We start from the raw sequence: 13,475 nt of genomic DNA on the forward strand, positions 1-13,475 counted from the left end.
ACACACTGTCGTCCCTCTGCTCTAGGAATACACTGGCCTCACTCTGCTCTAGGAACCTACTGTCTTCACTCTGCGTTAGGAACACACTGTCTTCGCTCTGCATTATGAACACACTGACTTCAATCTGCGTTACGAACACACTGTCTTCACTCTGCTCTAGTAACACACTGTCATCACTCTGCATTAGGAACACACTGACTTCACTCTGCTCGAGGAACACAGTCTTCACTCTGCATTAGGAAAACACTGTCTTCACTCTGCTCCAGGAACACACTGCCTTCACTCTTCGTGAGAAACACACTGTCTTCACTCTCCATTAAGAAGACACAGTCTTCACTCTGCGTTAGGAGCACAATGTCTTCACTCTGCTGTAGGAACACAGTCTTTACTCTGCATTAGGAACACACTGTCTTCACTCTGCTCTCGGAACACGCTGTCTTCACTATGCATTAGGAACACATGGTCTTCACTCTGCTCTAGGAACACACTGTCTTCACTGTGCTCTGGGAACACGCTGTCTTCACTCTGCTCTAGGAACACACTGTCTTCACTCTGCATTAAAACCACACTGTCTTCACTCTGCTTTAGGAACACACTGTCTTCACTCTGCATTAGGAACACACTGTCTTCACTCTGCATTAGGAACACACTGTCTTCACTCTAGTCCATGCACGTACACCGCAACTCTGCGTTTGCAACACACTGTCTTCACTCTGCTCTAGGAACATACTGTCTTCATTCTGCATTAGGAACACACTGTCTTCATTCTGCTCCATGCACATACACCGCAACTCGGCGTTTGGAACCCACTGTATTCACTCTGCTCTAGGAACACACTGTCTTCACTCTGCATTAAGAACACACTCTTTTCCGTCTGGTCTAGGAACACACTGTCTTCATTCTGCTCTAGGAACACTCTGTCTTCACACTGCTCTAGGACACACTGTCGTCACTCTGCTCTAGGAATACACTATCTTCACTCTGCTCTAGTAACACACTGTCTTCATTCTGCCTTAGGAACACACTGTCTTCACTCTGCATTAGGAACACCTTGACTTCACTCTGCTCTAGGAACACAGTCTTCACTATGCATTAGGAACGCACTGTCTTCACTCTGCTCTAGGACCACAATGTCTTCCCTCTGCTCCATGCACATACAACGCAACTCTGCATTAGGAACACACTTTCTTCACTCTGCTCGAGAAACACACTGTCTTCCTTCTGCATTAAACCACACTGTCTTCACACTGTTCAAGGAACAAACTGTCTTCAATTTGCTCCATGCACATCCACAGCAACTCTGCGTTAGGAACACACTGTCTTCACTCTGCTTTAGGAATATACTGTCTTCACTCTACTCTCGGAATACACTGTCTTCACTCTGCTCCATGCACATACACCGCAACTCTGCGTTAGGTGCACACTGTCTTCACTCTGCGTTAGAAACACACTGTCTTCACTCTGCGTTAGGAACACACGGTCTTCATTCTGCTCTAGGAATACACTGTCTTCACTCTGCATTAGGAACCACTGTCTTCCCTCTGCTCTAGTAACACACTGTCTTTACTTTGCTCTAGGCACACACTGTCTTCACTCTGCATTAGGAACACACAGTCTTCATTCTGCATTAAGAACACACTGTCTTCACTCTGTTATAGGAACAAACTTTCTTCACTTTGCTCCATGCACATCCACCGCAACTCTGCGTTAGGAACACACTGTCTTCACTCTGCATTAAGAACACACTGTATTCACTATGCTCTAGGAACACACTGTCTTCCCTCTGCTCTAGGAATACACTGTCTTCACTCTGCTCTAGGAACCCACTGATTCACTCTGCATTAGGAACACACTGTCTTCGCTCTGCATTAAGAACACACTGTCTTCACTCTGCGTTAGTAACACACTGTCTTCACTCTGCTCTAGTAACACACTGTCATCACTCTGCATTAGGAACACACTGACTTCACTCTGCTCGAGGAACGCAGTCTTCACTCTGCAATAGGAACACACTTTCTCCACTCTGCCTTAGGAACACACTGTCATCACTCTGCATTAGGAACACACTGTCTTCACTCTGCGTGAGAAACGCACTGTCTTCACTCTGCATTAAGAAGACACTGTCTTCACTCTGCGCTGGGAGCACAATGTCTTCACTCTGCTGTTGGAACACACTGTCTTCACACTGCTCTAGGAACATAGTCTTCACTCTGCATTAGGAACACATTGTCTTCACTCTGCTCTCGGAACACGCTGTCTTCACTCTGCATTAGGAACACATGGTCTTCACTCTGCTCTAGGAACACACTGTCTTCACTGTGCTCTAGGAACACACTGTCTTCACTCTGCTCTAGGAACACACTGTCTTCACTCTGCATTAAAACCACACAGTCTTCACTCTTCTTTAGGGACACACTGTCTTCACTCTGCATTAGGAACACACTGTCTTCACTCTGCATTAGGAACACACTGTCTTCACTCTAGTCCATGCACGTATACCGCAACTCTGCGTTTGCAACACACTGTCTTCACTCTGCTCTAGGAACACACTGTCTTCACTCTGCTCCATGCACATACACCGCACCTCTGCGTTTGGAACAAACAAACAAATGGATGGGGTACCCTCATCCATTGCTGGTGGGAATGCAATCTTGTGCAACCACTGTGGAAGTCAGTGTTTCGGTTTCTCAGGAAATTCGGGATCAACCTACCCCTGGACCCAGCAATACCACTCTTGGGAATTTACCCAAGAGATGTTCTATCACATGTCAAAAGCATTTGTTCAACTATGTTCATAGCAGTATTATTTGTAATAGCCAGAACCTGGAAACAACCTAGATGCCCTTCAATGGAAGAATGGATGAAGAAAGTATGGAATATATACACACTAGAGTACTACGCTGCGGTAAAAAACAATGACTTCTCGAATTTTGCATGCAATTGGATGGAAATAGAAAACACTATCCTGAGTGAGGTATCCCAGGCCCAAAAAGACGAACATGGGATGTACTCACTCATAATTGGTTTCTAGCCATAAATAGGGTTCACGGAGTCTACAATAGGCGAATCTAAAGAAGCTAAGTAAGAAGGTGAACCCAAGGAAAAACATATAGTTATCCTCTTGGATAAGGGAAGTAGACAAAATTGCCGGGGGGAAAAGTGGGATCTTGGGGGTGGGGTGGGATGGGGGTTAGGGGAGATGGGGAGAGAAAAGGTAGAAGGGAAGGAGGGTGGACTTGAGGAAACAGGAGGATCGGGATAAAGGAAGGTTGGATAGGGGAGCACGGAACCACAATTCTTAGTTAAGGGACCCACTTTAGGGTGGGCAGGAGACTTGACCCTAGAGGGGCTCCCAGGTGCCCAAGCTGAGGTCCCCAGTTAGTTCCCTGGGCAGCTGAGGATAGGGAACCTGAAATGACCCTACCCTAGAGCAATACTGACGAATATATTGCATACCATCCTAGAACTTGCATCTGGCGATGGATGGAGATAGAGACAGAGACCCACACTGGAGCACTGGACTGAGCTACCAAGGTCCCAATGAGGAGCAGAAGGAGTGAGAACATGAGCAAAGATGTCGGGACCACGAGGAGTGCACCCACCCACTGAGACAGTGGAGTTGATCTACTGCGAGCTCACCAAGGCCAGCTGGACTGTTACCAGAAAAAGCATGGGATAAAACTGGACTCTCGGAACATGGCAAACAATGAGGGCTGATGAGACGCCAAGGACAATGGCACGCGGTTTTGATCCTATGCAAAGTGCTGGCTTGGTGGGAGCCTAGCCAGTCTGGATGTTCACCTTCCTAGATATGGATGGAGGGGGGAGGACCTAGGACGTACCACAGGGCAGGGAACCATGACAGCTCTCTGGACTGGAAAGGGAGGGGGAGAGGAGTGGGGGGAAGGGGAGAGGGGTGGGAGGAGGGGGAGAAGAGTGGGAGGAGGGGGAGAAGAGTGGGAGGAGGGGCAGGGAAATGGGAGGCTGGTGGGAGGAGGTGGAAATTTGTTTTTTTTTTCTTTTCTTTATCCTCCTTATATCAATAAAAAAATTAAAAAAAAAAAAAACACACTGTCTTCACTCTGTTCTAGTAACAAACTGTCTTAACTTTGCTCCATGCACATCCACCGCAACTCTGCCTTAGGAACACACTGTCTTTACTCTGCGTTAGGAACACACGGTCTTCATTCTGCTCTAGGAACACACTGTCTTCAATCTGCATTAGGAACACACTGTCTTCAAACTGCTCTAGGAACACAGTCTTCACTCTGCATTAGGAACACATTGTCTTCACTCTGCTCTCAGAACACAGTCTTGAATCTGCATTAGGAACACACTGTCTTCACTCTGCTCTAGGAACACACTGTCTTCACTGTGCTCTAGGAACACAGTGTCTTCACTCTGCTCTTGGAACACACTGTCTTCACTCTGCTCTAGGAACACACTGACTTCACTCTCTGTTCCATGCAGATACAAAGCAACTCTGCGTTAGGAACACACTGTCTTCACTCTGCTCTAGGAACACACTGTCCTCACTCTGCATTAGGAACACACTGTCTTCACTCTGCTCTACTAACACACTGTCTTCACTCTGAATTAAGAACACACTGTCTTCACTCTGCATTAGGAACACACTGTCTTCACTCTGCATTAGAAACACTCAGTCTTCATTATGCATTAAGAACACACTGTCTTCACTCTGTTCTAGGAACAAACTGTCTTCACTTTGCTCCATGCACATCCACCGCAACTCTGCTTTAGGAACACAGTGTCTTCACTCTGCGTTAGGACACACTGTCTTCATTCTGCTCTAGGAACACACACTCTTCACTTTGCTTTAGGAATATACTGTCTTCACTCTGCTCTAGGAACACACTGTCTTCACTCTGACTTAGGAACACACTGTCCTCATTCTGTTCTAGGAAAACACTGTCTTCACTCTGCTCCATGCACATACACCGCAACTCTGCGTTTGGAACACACTGTCTTTACTCTGCTCTAGGAACACACTGTCTTCACTCTGCATTAAGAACAAACTCTCTTCACTCTGCTATAGGAACACACTGTCTTCACTCTGCTCTAGGAACACACTGTCTTCACTCTGCATTAGGAACACATTGTCTTCACTCTGCATTAGGAACACACTGTCTTCACTCTGTTCCACGTACATCCACCGCAACTCTGCATTTAGAACAGACTTTCTTCACTCTGCTCTAGGAACACACTGTCTTCATTCTGCGTTAGGAAAACCCTGTCTTCACTCTGCGTAAGGAACACACTGTCTTCACTCTGCTTTAGAAACACACTGTCTTCACTCTGCTCTAGGCATACACTGTCTTCACGCTGCATTAGGAACACACAGTCTTAATTCTGCATTAAGAACACACTGTCTTCACTCTGTTCTAGTAACAAACTGTCTTAACTTTGCTCCATGCACATCCACCGCAACTCTGCGTTAGGACCACACTGTCTTTACTCTGCGTTAGGAACACACGGTCTTCATTCTGCTCTAGGAACACACTGTCTTCACTCTGCATTAGGAACACACTGTCTTCAAACTGCTCTAGGAACACAGTCTTCACTCTGCATTAGGAACACATTGTCTTCACTCTGCTCTCAGAACACAGTCTTGAATCTGCATTAGGAACACACTGTCTTCACTCTGGTCTAGGAACACACTGTCTTCACTGTGCTCTAGGAACACAGTGTCTTCACTCTGCTCTTGGAACACACTGTCTTCACTCTGCTCTAGGAACACACTGTCTTCACTCTCTGTTCCATGCAGATACACAGCAACTCTGCGTTAGGAACACACTGTCTTCACTCTGCTCTAGGAACACACTGTCCTCACTCTGCATTAGGAACACACTGTCTTCACTCTGCTCTAGGAACACACTGTCTTCACTCTGCTCCACGTACATCCACCGCAACTCTGCATTTGGAACACACTGTCTTCACTCTGCTGTAGGAACACACTGTTTTCACTCTGCATTAAGAACACACTGTCTTCACTCTGCTCTAGGAACCCACTGTCTTCACTCTGCGTTAGGAACACACTGTCTTCACTCTGCTCTAGGAACACAATGTCTTAACTCTGCTCCATGCACATACACCGCAACTCTGCATTAGGAACACACTTTCTTCACTCTGCTCTAGGAACACACGGTCTTCATTCTGCGTTAGGAAAACACTGTCTTCACCCTGTGTAAGGAACACACTGTCTTCACTCTGCTTTAGAAACACACTGTCTTCACTCTGCTCTAGGCATACACTGTCTTCACGCTGCATTAGGAACACACAGTCTTCATTCTGCATTAAAAACACACTGCCTTCACTCGGTTCTAGTAACAAACTGTCTTAACTTTGCTCCATGCACATCCACCGCAACTCTGCGTTAGGAACACACTGTCTTTACTCTGCGTTAGGAACACACGGTCTTCATTCTGCTCTAGGAACACACTGTCTTCACTCTGATTTAGGAACACACTGTCTTCAAACTGCTCTAGGAACACAGTCTTCACTCTGCTCTAGGAACACACTGTCTTCACTCTGCTTTAGAAACACACGGTGTTCACTCTGCACTATGAACACACTGTCTTCACTGTGCTCTAGGAACACAGTGTCTTCACTCTGCTCTTGGAACACACTGTCTTCACTCTGCTCTAGGAACACACTGTCTTCACTCTCTGTTCCATGCAGATACACAGCAACTCTGCGTTAGGAACACACTGTCTTCACTCTGCTCTAGGAACACACTTTCTTCACTCTGCGTTAGGAACACACTGTCTTAATTCTGCTCTAGGAACAGACTGTCTTCACTCTGCATTAGGAACACACTGTCTTCCCTCTGCTCTAGTAACACACTGTCTTCACTCTGCTCTAGGCACACACTGTCTTCACTCTGCATTAGGAACACACAGTCTTCATTCTGCATTAAGAACACACTGTCTTCACTCTCTTCTTGGAACAAACTGTCTTCACTTTGCTCCATGCACATACACCGCAACTCTGCGTTGGGAACACACTGTCTTCACTCTGCTTTAGGAACACACTGTCTTCACTCTGCTCTAGGAACATACTGTCTTCATTCTGCATTAGGAACACACTGTCTTCACTCTGCTCCATGCACATACACCGCAACTCTGCGTTTGGAACACACTGTATTCACTCTGCTCTAGGAACACACTGTCTTCACTCTGCGTTAAGAATACACTGTCCTCACTCTGGTCTAGGAACACACTGTCTTCATTCTGCTCTAGGAACACTCTGTCTTCACTCTGCTCTAGAAACACACTGACTTCACTCTGACTTAGGAACACACTGTCCTCATTCTGTTCTAGGAACACACTGTCTTCACTCTGCTCCATGCACATACACCGCAACTCTGCCTTTGGAACACACTGTCTTTACTCTGCTCTAGGAACACACTGTCTTCACTCTGCATTAAGAACAAACTCTCTTCACTCTGCTATAGGAACACACTGTCTTCACTCTGCTCTAGGAACACACTGTCTTCACTCTGCATTAGGAACACATTGTCTTCACTCTGCATTAGGAACACACTGTCTTCACTCTGCTCTAGGAACACACTGTCTTCACTCTGTTCCACGTACATCCACAGCAACTCTGCATTTGGAACACACTTTCTTCACTCTGCTCTAGGAACACACTGTCTTCATTCTCCGTTAGGAAAACCCTGTCTTCACTCTGCGTAAGGAACACACTGTCTTCACTCTGCTTTAGAAACACACTGTCTTCACTCTGCTCTAGGCATACACTGTCTTCACGCTGCATTAGGAACACACAGTCTTAATTCTGCATTAAGAACACACGGTCTTCATTCTGCTCTAGGAACACACTGTCTTCACTCTGCTCTAGGCACACACTGTCTTCACTCTGCATTAGGAACACACAGTCTTCATTCTGCATTAAGAACACACTGTCTTCACTCTCTTCTAGGAACAAATATCTTCACTTTGCTCCATGCACATACACCGCAACTCTGCGTTGGGAACACACTGTCTTCACTCTGCTTTAGGAACACACTGTCTTAATTCTGGTCTAGCAACACACTGTCTTCACTCTGCGTTAGGAATATACTGTCTCCACTCTGCTCTAAGAACACAATGTCTTCATTCTGCTCCATGCACATACACCGCAACTCTACGTTAGGAACACACTGTCTTCACTCTGCATTAGGAACACACTGTCTTCACTCTGCTCTAGGAACACAATGTCTTAACTCTGCTCCATGCACATACACCGCAACTCTGCATTAGGAACACACTTTCTTCACTCTGCTCTAGGAACACACTGTCTTCATTCTGCGTTAGGAAAACACTGTCTTCACTCTGCGTAAGGAACACACTGTCTTCACTCTGCTTTAGAAACACACTGTCTTCACTCTGCTCTAGGCATACACTGTCTTCACGCTGCATTAGGAACACACAGTCTTCATTCTGCATTAAAAACACACTGTCTTCACTCTGTTCTAGTAACAAACTGTCTTAACTTTGCTCCATGCACATCCACCGCAACTCTGCGTTAGGAACACACTGTCTTTACTCTGCGTTAGGAACACACGGTCTTCATTCTGCTCTAGGAACACACTGTCTTCAATCTGCATTAGGAACACACTGTCTTCAAACTGCTCTAGGAACACAGTCTTCACTCTGCATTAGGAACACATTCTTCACTCTGCTCTCAGAACACAGTCTTGAATCTGCATTAGGAACACACTGTCTTCACTGTGCTCTAGGAACACACTGTCTTCACTGTGCTCTAGGAACACAGTGTCTTCACTCTGCTCTTGGAACACACTGTATTCACTCTGCTCTAGGAACACACTGTCTTCACTCTCTGTTCCATGCAGATACACAGCAACTCTGCGTTAGGAACACACGGTCTTCACTCTGCTCTAGGAACACACTGTCCTCACTCTGCATTAGGAACACACTGTCTTCACTCTGCTCTACTAACACACTGTCTTCACTCTGAATTAAGAACACACTGTCTTCACTCTGCGTTAGGAACACACTGTCTTCACTCTGCATTAGGAACACTCAGTCTTCATTATGCATTAAGAACACACTATCTTCACTCTGTTCTAGGAACAAACTGTCTTCACTTTGATCCATGCACATCCACCGCAACTCTGCTTTAGGAACACAGTGTCTTCACTCTGCGTTAGGACAAACTGTCTTCATTCTGCTCTAGGAACACACACTCTTCACTTTGCTTTAGGAATATACTGTCTTCACTCTGCTCTAGGAACACACTGTCTTCACTCTGACTTAGGAACACACTGTCCTCATTCTGTTCTAGGAACACACTGTCTTCACTCTGCTCCATGCACATACACCGCAACTCTGCGTTTGGAACACACTGTCTTTACTCTGCTCTAGGAACACACTGTCTTCACTCTGCATTAAGAACAAACTCTCTTCACTCTGCTATAGGAACACACTGTCTTCACTCTGCTCTAGGAACACACTGTCTTCACTCTGCATTAGGAACACATTGTCTTCACTCTGCATTAGGAACACACTGTCTTCACTCTGCTCTAGGAACACACTGTCTTCACTCTGTTCCACGTACATCCACCGCAACTCTGCATTTGGAACACACTTTCTTCACTCTGCTCTAGGAACACACTGTCTTCATTCTGCGTTAGGAAAACCCTGTCTTCACTCTGCGTAAGGAACACACTGTCTTCACTCTGCTTTAGAAACACACTGTCTTCACTCTGCTCTAGGCATACACTGTCTTCACGCTGCATTAGGAACACACAGTCTTAATTCTGCATTAAGAACACACTGTCTTCACTCTGTTCTAGTAACAAACTGTCTTAACTTTGCTCCATGCACATCCACCGCAACTCTGCGTTAGGAACACACTGTCTTTACTCTGCGTTAGGAACACACGGTCTTCATTCTGCTCTAGGAACACACTGTCTTCACTCTGCATTAGGAACACACTGTCTTCAAACTGCTCTAGGAACACAGTCTTCACTCTGCTCTAGGAACACACTGTCTTCACTCTGCTTTAGAAACACACGGTGTTCACTTTGCTCTATGAACACACTGTCTTCACTGTGCTCTAGGAACACAGTGTCTTCACTCTGCTCTTGGAACACACTGTCTTCACTCTGCTCTAGGAACACACTGTCTTCACTCTCTGTTCCATGCAGATACACACCAACTCTGCGTTAGGAACACACTGTCTTCACTCTGCTCTAGGAACACACTTTCTTCACTCTGCGTTAGGAACACACTGTCTTAATTCTGCTCTAGGAACACACTGTCTTCACTCTGCATTAGGAACACACTGTCTTCCCTCTGCTCTAGTAACACACTGTCTTCACTCTGCTCTAGGCACACACTGTCTTCACACTGCATTAGGAACATACAGTCTTCATTCTGCATTAAGAACACACTGTCTTCACTCTCTTCTTGGAACAAACTGTCTTCACTTTGCTCCATGCACATACACCGCAACTCTGCGTTGGGAACACACTGTCTTCACTCTGCTTTAGGAACACACTGTCTTAATTCTGGTCTAGCAACACACTGTCTTCACTCTGCGTTAGGAATATACTGTCTCCACTCTGCTCTAAGAACACAATGTCTTCATTCTGCTCCATGCACATACACCGCAACACTACGTTAGGAACACACTGTCTTCACTCTGCATTAGGAACACACTGTCTTCACTCTGCTCTAGGAACACAATGTCTTAACTCTGCTCCATGCACATACACCGCAACTCTGCATTAGGAACACACTTTCTTCACTCTGCTCTAGGAACACACTGTCTTCATTCTGCGTTAGGAAAACCCTGTCTTCACTCTGCATAAGGAACACACTGTCTTCACTCTGCTTTAGAAACACACTGTCTTCACTCTGCTCTAGGCATACACTGTCTTCACGCTGCATTAGGAACACACAGTCTTCATTCTTCATTAAGAACACACTGTCTTCACTCTGTTCTAGTAACAAACTGTCTTAACTTTGCTCCATGCACATCCACCGCAACTCTGCGTTAGGAACACACTGTCTTTACTCTACGTTAGGAACACACGGTCTTCATTCTGCATAAGGAACACACTGTCTTCAAACTGCTCTAGGAACACAGTCTTCACTCTGCATTAGGAACACACTGTCTTCACTCTGCTCTAGGAACACACTGTCTTCACTCTGCTTTAGAAACACACGGTGTTCACTCTGCTCTATGAACACACTGTCTTCACTGTGCTCTAGGAACACACTGTCTTCACTCTCTGTTCCATGCAGATACACAGCAACTCTGCGTTAGGAACACACTGTCTTCACTCTGCTCTAGGAACAAACTGTCCTCACTCTGCATTAGGAACACACTGTCTTTACTCTGCTCTACTAACACACTGTCTTCACTCTGAATTAAGAACACACTGTCTTCACTCTGCGTTAGGAACACACTGTCTTCACTCTCCACTAGGAACACTCAGTCTTCATTATGCATTAAGAACACACTGTCTTCACTCTGCATTGGGAACACACTGTCTTCTCTCTGACTTAGGAACACACTGTCTTCATTCTGTTCTAGGAACACACTGTCTTCACTCTGCTCCATGCACATACACCGCAACTCTGCGTTAGGAACAACTGTCTTGACTCTTCTCTAGGAACACACTGTCTTCACTCTGACTTAGGAACACACTGTCTTCATTCTGTTCTAGGAACACACTGTCTTCATTCTGCTCCATGCACATACACCGCAACTCTGCGTTAGGAACAACTGTCTTGACTCTGCTCTAGGAACACACTGTCTTTACTCTGCATTAGGAACACACTGTCTTCACTCTGCTCTAGGAACAAACTGTCTTCACTCTGCTCCATGCACATACACCGAAACTCTGCGTTAGGAACAACTGTCTTGACTCTGCTCTAGGAACACACTGTCTTCACTCTGCATTAGGAACACTCTGTCTTCATTCTACATTAGGAACACACTGTTTTCACTCTGCTCTACGAACATACTGTCTCTATTCTGTATTAGGAACACACTGTCTTCACTCTGCTCCATGCACATACACCGCAACTCTGCGTTTGGAACACACTGTCTTTACTCTGCTCTAGGAACACACTGTCTTCACTCTGCATTAAGAACAAACTCTCTTCACTCTGCTATAGGAACACACTGTCTTCACTCTGCTCTAGGAACACACTGTCTTCACTCTGCATTAGGAACACATTGTCTTCACTCTGCATTAGGAACACACTGTCTTCACTCTGCTCTAGGAACACACTGTCTTCACTCTACTCCACGTACATCCACCGCACCTCTGCGTTTGGAAAACACTGTCTTAACTCTGCTCTAGGAACACACTGTTTTCACTCTGCATTAAGAATACACTGTCCTCACTCTGGTCTAGGAACACACTGTCTTCATTCTGCGTTAGGAAAACACTGTCTTCACTCTGCGTTAGGAACACACTGTCTTCACTCTGCTCTAGGCACAAATTGTCTTCACTCTGCATTAGGAACACACAGTCTTCATTCTGCATTAAGAACACACTGTCTTCACTCTGTTCGAGTAACAAACTGTCTTAACTTTGCTCCATGCACATCCACCGCAACTCTGCATTAGGAACACACTGTCTTCACTCTGCAATAAGAACACACTGTATTCACTATGCTCTAGGAACACACTGTCTTCCCTCTGCTCTAGGAACCCACTGATTCACTCTGCATTAGGAACACACTGTCTTCGCTCTGCATTAAGAAGACACTGTCTTCACTCTGCGTTAGGAACACACTGTCTTGACTCTGCTCTAGTAACACACTGTCATCACTCTGCATTAGGAACACACTGACTTCACTCTGCTCGAGGAACACAGTCTTCACTCTGTAATAGGAACACACTGTCTCCACTCTGCCTTAGGAACACACTGTCTTCACTCTGCATTAGGAACACACTGTCTTCACTCTGCGTGAGAAACGCACTGTCTTCACTCTGCATTAAGAAGACACTGTCTTCACTCTGCTGTTGGAACACACTGTCTTCACACTGCTCTAGGAACATAGTCTTCACTCTGCATTAGGAACACACTGTCTTCACTCTGCGCTCGGGACACGCTGTCTTCACTCTGTATTAGGAACACATGGTCTTCACTCTGCTCTAGGAACACACTGTCTTCACTCTGCTCTAGGAACACACTGTCTTCACTCTTCTCTAGGAACACACTGTCTTCACACTGCATTAAAACCACACAGTTTTCACTCTGCTTTAGGAACACACTGTCTTGACTCTGCATTAGGAACACACTGTCTTCACTCTGCATTAGGAACACACTGTCTTCACTCTGCTCTAGGAACATACTGTCTTCATTCTGCTCTAGGAACACACTGTCTTCACTCTGCGTTAAGAATACACTGTCCTCACTCTGGTCTAGGAACACACTGTCTTCATTCTGCTCTAGGAACACTCTGTCTTCA

This window comes from Microtus pennsylvanicus, chromosome 2 (genome assembly GCF_037038515.1).
Source record: "Microtus pennsylvanicus isolate mMicPen1 chromosome 2, mMicPen1.hap1, whole genome shotgun sequence".
Taxonomy (NCBI): Eukaryota; Metazoa; Chordata; class Mammalia; order Rodentia; family Cricetidae; genus Microtus; species Microtus pennsylvanicus.